Here is an 8,730-nt window from a genome sequence, read left to right as displayed (position 1 = left end):
CACCATTACTAAGCAGTCAGGGAGTTCCCCAGTTCATGTGCGTCAGCCATAGCAACCTGCTGGTTGGCTTCCATGTCCCTTAAAGTATGTAAAGTCTTTACCATCAGTAATAACTCAGTCCCACAGTGCGTCTCCCACTTCTCTCCAGTTCTCTGGGCTAGAAATCAACAAAGTCCCTTTTTCCTAGTGCAACTCCCCACTTTTAGAAAAGGCTTAATAAGAACGACAATGCCAGTTCTTTATCCGAGCTCTTACTCCGCGGCAGTTAATTCAGCTTTTGCTTTTCACAGCTGTTTTCCTATGGACCGCCTGTTTTCACAGCTTTTCCTGGAGTGGGACCACTTCGCTTTTACGACTTTTTCCTGGCTTCTCATATGAGACAGCCCACTTTTTTCCTGGCCTCTTGTATGAGACAGCCTACTTTTTCCCAGCTTCTTGTATGAGACAACCCACTTTTTCTGATCCATTCATCCCTCCATCTGCTTCCTTACTGCAGTAAGTTGAAATGTTGTTAAAGTCCTTATCGGGTTCTTGGTGGTCTAGCAGCTGGGATTTGGTGCTCTCACCGCCGTGGCCTGGATGTCCCGCAGTGGTCTGGGGTGCAGGCTTCAGACCTGTAGCTGTCTAGCGATAGAGTGGTTCAGTTCCATCATTCAGGCACCAGAATATGGCCATGGGATGCCAGCGGAGGCGGGATTGGGGTACTGACGAGTTGACTCAGTATCACCTAGCTGCACGTAGTATAGTACACTTTATTAAGGCAATACAATGGCTTACATGCTACTTGGAAGAGGCGTGCATAACTAACTTAGTTTGAGATTGGTACATGTGGAAAGTACAGATTGGTCCAGGGTTATGTGTGAGGTACAGATAGGTCAACATTACAATAACAACCTGTAGAGTCCATCCCCTGCAGTTGGCTGGCTCTGCCATGCAGCTGCGTGTGGGGGGTGCCACTCGCCACCCGGTATCCTGAGTCTGAGATGGACTCAAGGACACTTGGTAGCACGGGTTTGCTTATTGCTTACCAGCTCATGTCTTGTTAGCAAGAAAATTCTCCCACAGGTACCAACCATGGAAAGGTCATCTGACAAGCTAGGAATGATAGACAGCTGCTCTTTATCAGCAGTCTCTGCAGCTGCTATCCCAAATACCCACTTGTTCCCTTTTGGGTCTTGAAAATATCCTTCCCATGGAAAGTCAATCCCCAGGATGCAAGGTGCATCAGGGCCAGTCATTATGGTGAGCTTCTCCCACACATTCCCAGTGAGGTTTATCTCAGCCTGCAGTACAGTCAATTCTTGCAACTCCCCTGTGGCTCCTGAGATTGTGATGGTTTCTGTCCCCCTGTGGCTGGAGAGTATCAGAGTGCATTGGAAAACAGTGTCTACCAAAGCTCAGTATTTCTTGGCTTCAGAAGTGCCAGGCCATTTCACAAGCACATCCCAATAGAGTCTGTTGTCCCTCTTCTTCACCTGGCTGGAGACAGGGCATCTCTAATGGTGATCACTGTGACCACATGAGGCACATGGACCTGAATTACTGGCAGGACTACCCCTTGGGTGAGAGGGTTCCCTGTGGGACACTGGAGCAACCCGTCTTCTGGAGGAGTCATTCCCTGTGTTTGCATCATGCAGTTCCCTCATCCTGGCCCATAGAGCTGAGGTGGGCTGGCCATGCCATTTGTCCATGTTTTCCCCATGTTCACACAGTGTTCTCCACAGTGAGCCTCTAGGTGTCCCCTGTTTGGCTTGGACTGGTCTCCTACAAGGAGGAGGAGGAGTATGGCGGTGTGTGTTTCTAGCAGCTGAGACCTGTACCCATTCACAAGGTGAGGAGTAATTGTCCTCTGCCTTCTGCAGTTAAGAGACAGAGGCCTCTAGCTCATTCATCTCTTGGGTAAGGGTTTCCACAGTTGATATTAAGGCCTTTCTGGAGGCACTGTCTTCAAACTGCCTCAGATCTTTAACAAATTCCCAGACAGTTGGAAGATTGTTCAGGTCTCTGCCCAACAGCAGCCCTCTCAGTATGTGTGTGTATGCAGAAGTGGCACCTTGGGTCAATTTCTTTAAGAGGGCTGGTTTCACAGCGACATCATCTGGGTCCAGAGGCATTTGGCCATCTCCATAGATTATCTCATTTGCCTAAGGTACATGATTCCCTGTTCCATGTTTGCCCACTTAAAGGGGTGGAAGGTCATACCATCCTTGGAGGGGTATCTGTATCTCACAGCTGTGAGGAGTCTGGCCCAAAGTGTGGGTGTGCCATCCAGCTTCCCTAGCTCTTTATCCACAACCCCATCCCTCGACAAAGACCCCAACTGCTTACCTTCCCTCTGATCTAAGTCCACGGTTTCTGCTCCTCCATCCCAGCAGCAAAAAAGCCAGGCTAAAAGAGATTGTCCATTGGCTCTGGCATATTCCTGCCTTGTCTGCCTGATCTCCTTCCTGGGCATTGAGCTGATCAGTACCACTTCATTTTCAGATCCATTCCCAGCTGGTGCATGTTGCTGGGAAGTGCTGGTTCCCATAGAGCTTCCATCTGCTGGATCTGTGTCTGGGAAAGGGCTCGTCTTTAGTAACTTTGTTCTATGCGTTGTCACAGGGGCAAGAGACAGAGTTTCAGAGCTGGTTGTCTGTGGGAGTTGAGTCTGGGTTGGAGCTCTGAATGGAGCTCTGGGCAGGACCTGGGGCAGAGTTCAGGGCGGACCTTGGGGCAGAGTTGCACTCAGGGCAGAGACCACCACCTTGTGGCCCACTGGGCCAGTCAGAATCGACGAGTCAGGGCTGGTCTGTAAGCCTCTGCAACTACATCCCCCACAGGGGCAAGTACCAAGCAGGCCACACCTCCCCCTGCTTATCTCTTTCCCAAAGGTCCTAATGGCCATGGCCAAACGTGGCTTGCATGTGGTCCAGGTTAAAATCCAATAAAACCTTCCTGAATTACATTTAAACACAATGCAAAAACTGCTAGCAATTACCATTCCCCCCCCCCCCCCCCCCAAATATCTGGACCTTTGATGTGCCAGCACACATTCTCTGAGTTGTTCCATGTTTCAGAAGCATTCCCAAAAATGGTTAGCTTTCCAACAGAACTCAGAAAATATGCATAAACCCGCATAGGCAATTTCTTAGAATATTCCCAAACCATATCAGTCATTATCCAGAAAACATGATAACTTATGAACTTTAAAATCCATGACCAAAATAACCATCTAAATGCTTGAATTATTAAAACTCTCAAAACATCCATTTTTAACTTCCAAATCTTGTCTAAAATAATTCTTTTCAACCTAGCCCCACATTGGGCACCAAATAAATTGTCTCAGTTCTAATTTAAATTCCCAGAGATTCAAATATATTTGATAGAACCAACAACAAGTTTATAGAGTGCCCTCCCCTCTTCCCCCTTCTTTCCCAAAAGAAAAGAATTAGATGTAGAGAGAGGAAAAGGTAAGCACATCCAAATAAACAAATCTCACTTGATTTGGAAGTTAAAAAATAAAAGTTTAACAATAAATTAAAAAGATATCTGAGGTAGGGAAATTACAAAGATATATAGGGAAGGGAAAACAAATACAAAATGTATAAATACAACCCAATTTTGATGGTAATGGCTTTGTCCCCCTTGTGGGTGATGGCCACGTGGTAAAACAAACAGAACCAGGAACAAGATGGTGATGCTGGCAGGCAGGGAGTGCAGAGAGAGAGTGAGAGAAACAGAACTCCCCCTGCTTTTATGGATCTTTAGACAGGAAGAGGGAGTGGTCTAGCTGTCACCTGGTAGTGTTCAGACCCACTGTTGCGGAGAGGAGTTTGTCTGGGTTTTTGGGGGAATGAAATGCGAGGCCAAATTTTAAAAGAGTTTAAAATATTTAATATTATATACACTAGGAATTCCCCTCCCCAAACTTATTTACAACTACCCCACGTAAGTTCTTTGTAAGCGCTTTACGAATTAAATTACAGAATGACTGTATAAGGAATCAGGATTTTAGCAACAGTTTGAAAGAATTTCGGAAGAGAGTCTGTGGCTTGAAAGTGCCACTGATAGGCTTATTGGGAGATTATTCAGGTTCAGATTAAGTTTCTCAGTTACTCACTGGCTGGGAGTCAACTCTGAAAGTCCCAAATATCATGGGTTGAGGCACACTGTCTGAGCCTCTGCGGGTCCGGGCCAAGCTGGGCATTGGCTTCCGAAGGCTGGCGAGGATCAGAGCACTGCCGAGTTGGCTGTAGCTCTGTAGCTTCGATGCTGTAGTGCGATCAGTGCAGATGCGAATGACGTGCGAGTGCCGTTCCGTGTGTGTGTGTGAGAGAGAGAGCGAGTGAGCGAGAGAATACCAATTTATTGGGATAATGCAGTCTTTTATACTGTTCAGAAGAGGTGTGTTAGCCAAACTTGGGCTGACATACGTGAACAATACAGATTGGTTCAAAGTTATGAGTAATTCACAGATTGGCTAATTTTTACCAAAAACAAACTGTGGTACCACCCAGGGGTCAGCCCCCCAGCAGGTGTGCGTAGGGTGCTCACAATGTCTCAGACCCAAGGTCCTCTTTCCAAAACAAGGTAGATGTTTGCAGCCTGTGTCCCTCCAGGGAGAAATTCTCTCACGGCCAGAAACGGCAGCTGGGACAGCAGCTGTCGTCATTCAGGCAGACGGGAGCAATGTTTTGACTCCTCGATTGATGGTCTTTTGAGCCACATTTCTGTCCAAATGAGGGCTTAGCAACAGGCCAACACCGTCATTTTGAGGCCTGTGCAACCCTTCACCACACCCACCCCTGGGGATGGGTCAAGGCCACCTAGGGTTAAGTTCAAGGTTACTCTCCCTGGAGGGTTAACCCTGTACAGCAATGTAGACCAGAAAGTGAAGGAAACAGAACAGGGCAAAGTGGAGGAAGGAATGGAGTGGAGATCATGTTGCACTGCCTGTATTTCTTTGAAAAATTATTTGCATCAGGTGCTGAAGATTTTGGTTAGATGGGAAACCAAACAGATGACAGAGATCTATACAGCAGTGAAATTTACTAGAGTCTTTCCTAGAAAGATTGGAAACAGAGGAAGATAAAGCATCTCAAAGACCATCGAGTAAAGTTCCATGTCATTACAGGCTCTGTCACTTAATCCTTTCTAATCACATAATGAGTTTTCTTTCCTATCTTGAGGTTTTATTTTTCCATTAATTTGCTTAATTCATTGTGTGTCTCCCTGCCTCTAACACATTTATTACCAGCTTTTAACTAGCCTAGGTGTATTTTGGCTGTAAATGGTATTGGACTGCTGGGGTTTCTCCTCAAACATCTAGAGTAAACTTTTATATAGTATTTTTATTTCTGTAGCATAGCAGTTACTTTAAAGGAGTAGAAAGAGGGGAATTCTGGTGTCAGATGGAAAAACTGATTCAAATGGGGTTTTTTTGTGCTCTATAAGTTTTATATATTATGAAGTAATTCTATTTATGATACCTACCATGTGATATGCTGAATTGCTTCAGGAAAAAAGAAATCAAAATATTTTATCTCAATACTTAGAGCTTCTACAGTATCTTTATTGCTTCATCACCATCACAAAGCTAAGCGTACTTTCCAAATTCTTTTACTCTGTTGATTGTCTTCTTAAGGCCACTTAATCAGAAAGCTCTAATGTGTAAGACAGTAGGTAGAAACTCTTTTGTTTTTCTGCTTAGCAGAAATAGTTGGCCCTTGATAACAAGTGCTGCAGCCACACCCACAGTAGCACAGGGAGAGAAGCTGCCTGCAACAGAAGAGGACAAAAATCTCTTGGTGCCTACGGTTTATCCTTTTGTTATGGGTCAGGGATGCTGACAAGGCTGGAACCACAGATGTAGTTTTCCATGTGGTAACCTCTCTGTTCCCGTTACTGAGCTGCTGTTGAGCAAAATTTGTGACACCATTTCCTTTTGTGGTTACTGTTTGGTGAGCAAGGACAATTTTTTTTTTTTCTTTCTACTTGAAAACTAAAACTGCTTCCTGCCCCCTGCATTGATTTTAATACTGTAGTGATTTGAGAGTATGAGCAGACAAATATCCCTGTCAAAAGCAATTCTATCCCCCCCCACCCAGTTTTCTGTTCCTCAGTCAGTGAGCAGAAAGGCATTAATTATTTGATAATGCTTGATGACTGGTAGAATGATTTTAAAAGGGAACAGAATATCACAGGAGTAAGGAAAGAAAGAAAATAAATAAGCAGTGAGGCTGGTGCATAGTTCAGAAGGGTAAGCCATAATCTGAACTGGCTGAGGCAAGGTCAGATGTCTCTCCTTAGCGATGTCCTAATTAGTAAAGCTACTGATGAACTGAGAGCCACAGTGCCATTCTGATGTTAATCACATGAACCTAACTCACTTAATTGGATTGTGTTTTGCCACTTTGCAGGTCCTAATTATACAAAAAAAGCTATTTAGCAGCAAACATACTTACTCTATGAAGGATTTGTTTTCTCTGTCAGAATGTTCTTCATTAGAATAGGTCACTCCAGAAGTACTCTTCTACCTAGGCTGGTTGACTTAAATGGCAATGGCTATTTTTATTCTTATTTATTTATTTAATCTTAAATCAATATTTACTAGTAAAATCTGTCAATGAATACATTATCTTACCTGTTCGGTGTCTTTATGGCATCCAAAAGCCAAATGTTTAATTGACACTGTCTCTCCCGGGTTCCTGAGCTAGCTTTCCCTCCTGCTTTTGTGTTTTTATCCTTCTGTGTATCTTGATTTCTAGATTCTGGTTATCTATTATGTGACAACTGGCCCAAGGATAGGATGTGAACTTTCTTTTCCTGGTAATGAATAAAGCAGTTTTGGAGGGTATTCCCACGGTCTGCTGTATAAAGCACAGGCTTTCCTGACAGCCATCGTGAAATCTCACCTTCCAAATGGTTGCAATCATTCAAATAAATGCCCTGCCTGGCTGTTGCTTCCTCCAGGGTGGCTGAGTTGGAGCTGTGCTTTCCACATTTTAAATGTTTTATTTGCTCATGCTATGAGTGTTTGGTCCTAAATGTTTGTATCTGTAGGGTGGGTTGATTAAAAGACATTTGTCTTGCAGGTGACCACGACATGCAATGCACTAGTGAGCAGAGTTCTCTCAAATATACACCTAATGCTGAGACAGATCTAGTGTAGCACATCAGTGATGAAATCATGTGATTTTAAGGAATGTTCTGCATAGTTCTTGCTGTGTCATTTGATGTTTGGTCCTTGTCTGGATGTCTGTAATGGAATAGAGTGTGAACTTGCCACAGAAAGGTAAGTTTCACCCCTTTGATACCTGTTTCTGTCTGGATGGAAACTGTATGTTTATTCCCACAAAAAGCAAAGTTGTTGGAGAATTCTTGCTAGCAGAGGATACAGAAATGATAAACATGAGCAACTGTGCTGAGAAACGGCCTTGGGACACTGCTAGCCCAGGAAATCAAACTGTAAACAAGTGAGCACCCCACACACAGCTGCAGTGGGCAGAGTTAGATAGCCAAGGGGCTGGAGTAGGTGGTCTGGAGGGCTGAGCCTTAGATTGTTATGGTGTGCTGACCTATCTATGCCTTAGAAGTAACCCTGTACCCTCTGATTGCAACCAATCTTGATGGAGCACGCCTCTTGCTAGAATGCATATAAGTCACTGTATCACAGAAATAAAGTGGATTATGACCATCTAACCATATTGGTGAACAAAGAATCATTTTACCCATAGCGCTCCACCGACACAAAGTATTTTTTTTTTTTTTCCTTTTCCAGGAACAAAAATGAAGATGATGGCTACCACAGACAGCAGCTCTGATAGGCTTATTCTATTCTGTCGTGGAGGGCCTGTAGGCCTGAAAAGAGGCTTGCTTATGCCTTGCCTTGCCTGGACATGTTTTTCTGCCAGGACCCCTGGTTGTAAACAGGTTGTATAAGCCCACACACACCCAGCTCGTGTCTCCCTGGGGTAAGCCCATGTGATCCCCATATTTGGGAAAGTCCAGGCAAGTGCCTTCTGCCTATTATGGTAAGGTTTGGCTGACTGCCAACCTGATTGGTCGTTCTAGTGGCCAAAGAGGCCATTAATCTTGGCCCACATTCAATAAATAGGGGTGCACAGGTAAACAATGTGCTCAGACCCTGCACAGCTTAGCTCAGCTCTGACTCACCTGCATGGCTCAGACACAGTTCTGACCCTTACTTGCAGTGCTCAGCTGCTCAGACCCCCATGCTGAGATGCCATTGCATAGCTCCGATGCTCAGAGGCTCAGACCCTCATGCTTTGACTCATTTGCAGCTCACCTGCCTGCGTACCATAGATGCAGAGATCATTTAAGTCTGCACGTTTATATATAAGGAGCCTATAGCCTCCTAAGCCAGCTGTGCACATCTGCACGCTATCGTGTTATCAGGACCAGATCCTGCATTGCCTTTACCTACGGAGCTCAGAATCCCAGCAGCTGCGCACACTTTGCATACCCGCTGCCTATCATTGCCTGGTAAAAGCCACTGCTGCTGAGATAACCAGGAAGCAGACTCTGGATTGTCTGCACACATGGCCTGAAGCCGTGAACAGCCATTCTCCTGCTCCTGAAATTCTGCCATCTGATAATCCCTGGATAAAGCATCCAGAAGAAGCCAGCAGCACCAAAAGCAGAGATTGTCCCTCACCAGGAGAACAAAGGTTAGAGAAAACATATTTCCCCAGAAACTGGGAAGATTTATCCTCTCCTCTCAAGCTG

General features: G+C 44.9%; 1 non-coding gene across 1 annotated transcript; it reads left to right on the top strand.

The window, feature by feature from the left end:
- Positions 1-573: 573 nt before the first annotated feature.
- On the top strand, positions 574-660 carry TRNASTOP-UCA (transfer RNA opal suppressor (anticodon UCA)). The gene has a single exon. It is a non-coding gene; the product is annotated as a tRNA-Sec (tRNA).
- The last annotated feature ends 8,070 nt before the right edge of the window (positions 661-8,730 follow it).

Source organism: Pogoniulus pusillus, chromosome 10, assembly GCF_015220805.1.
Source record: "Pogoniulus pusillus isolate bPogPus1 chromosome 10, bPogPus1.pri, whole genome shotgun sequence".
Lineage (NCBI taxonomy): Eukaryota > Metazoa > Chordata > Aves > Piciformes > Lybiidae > Pogoniulus > Pogoniulus pusillus.
The sequence above is the reverse complement of the archived record's forward strand: the minus strand, read 5'-3'. Positions and strand labels throughout refer to the sequence as shown.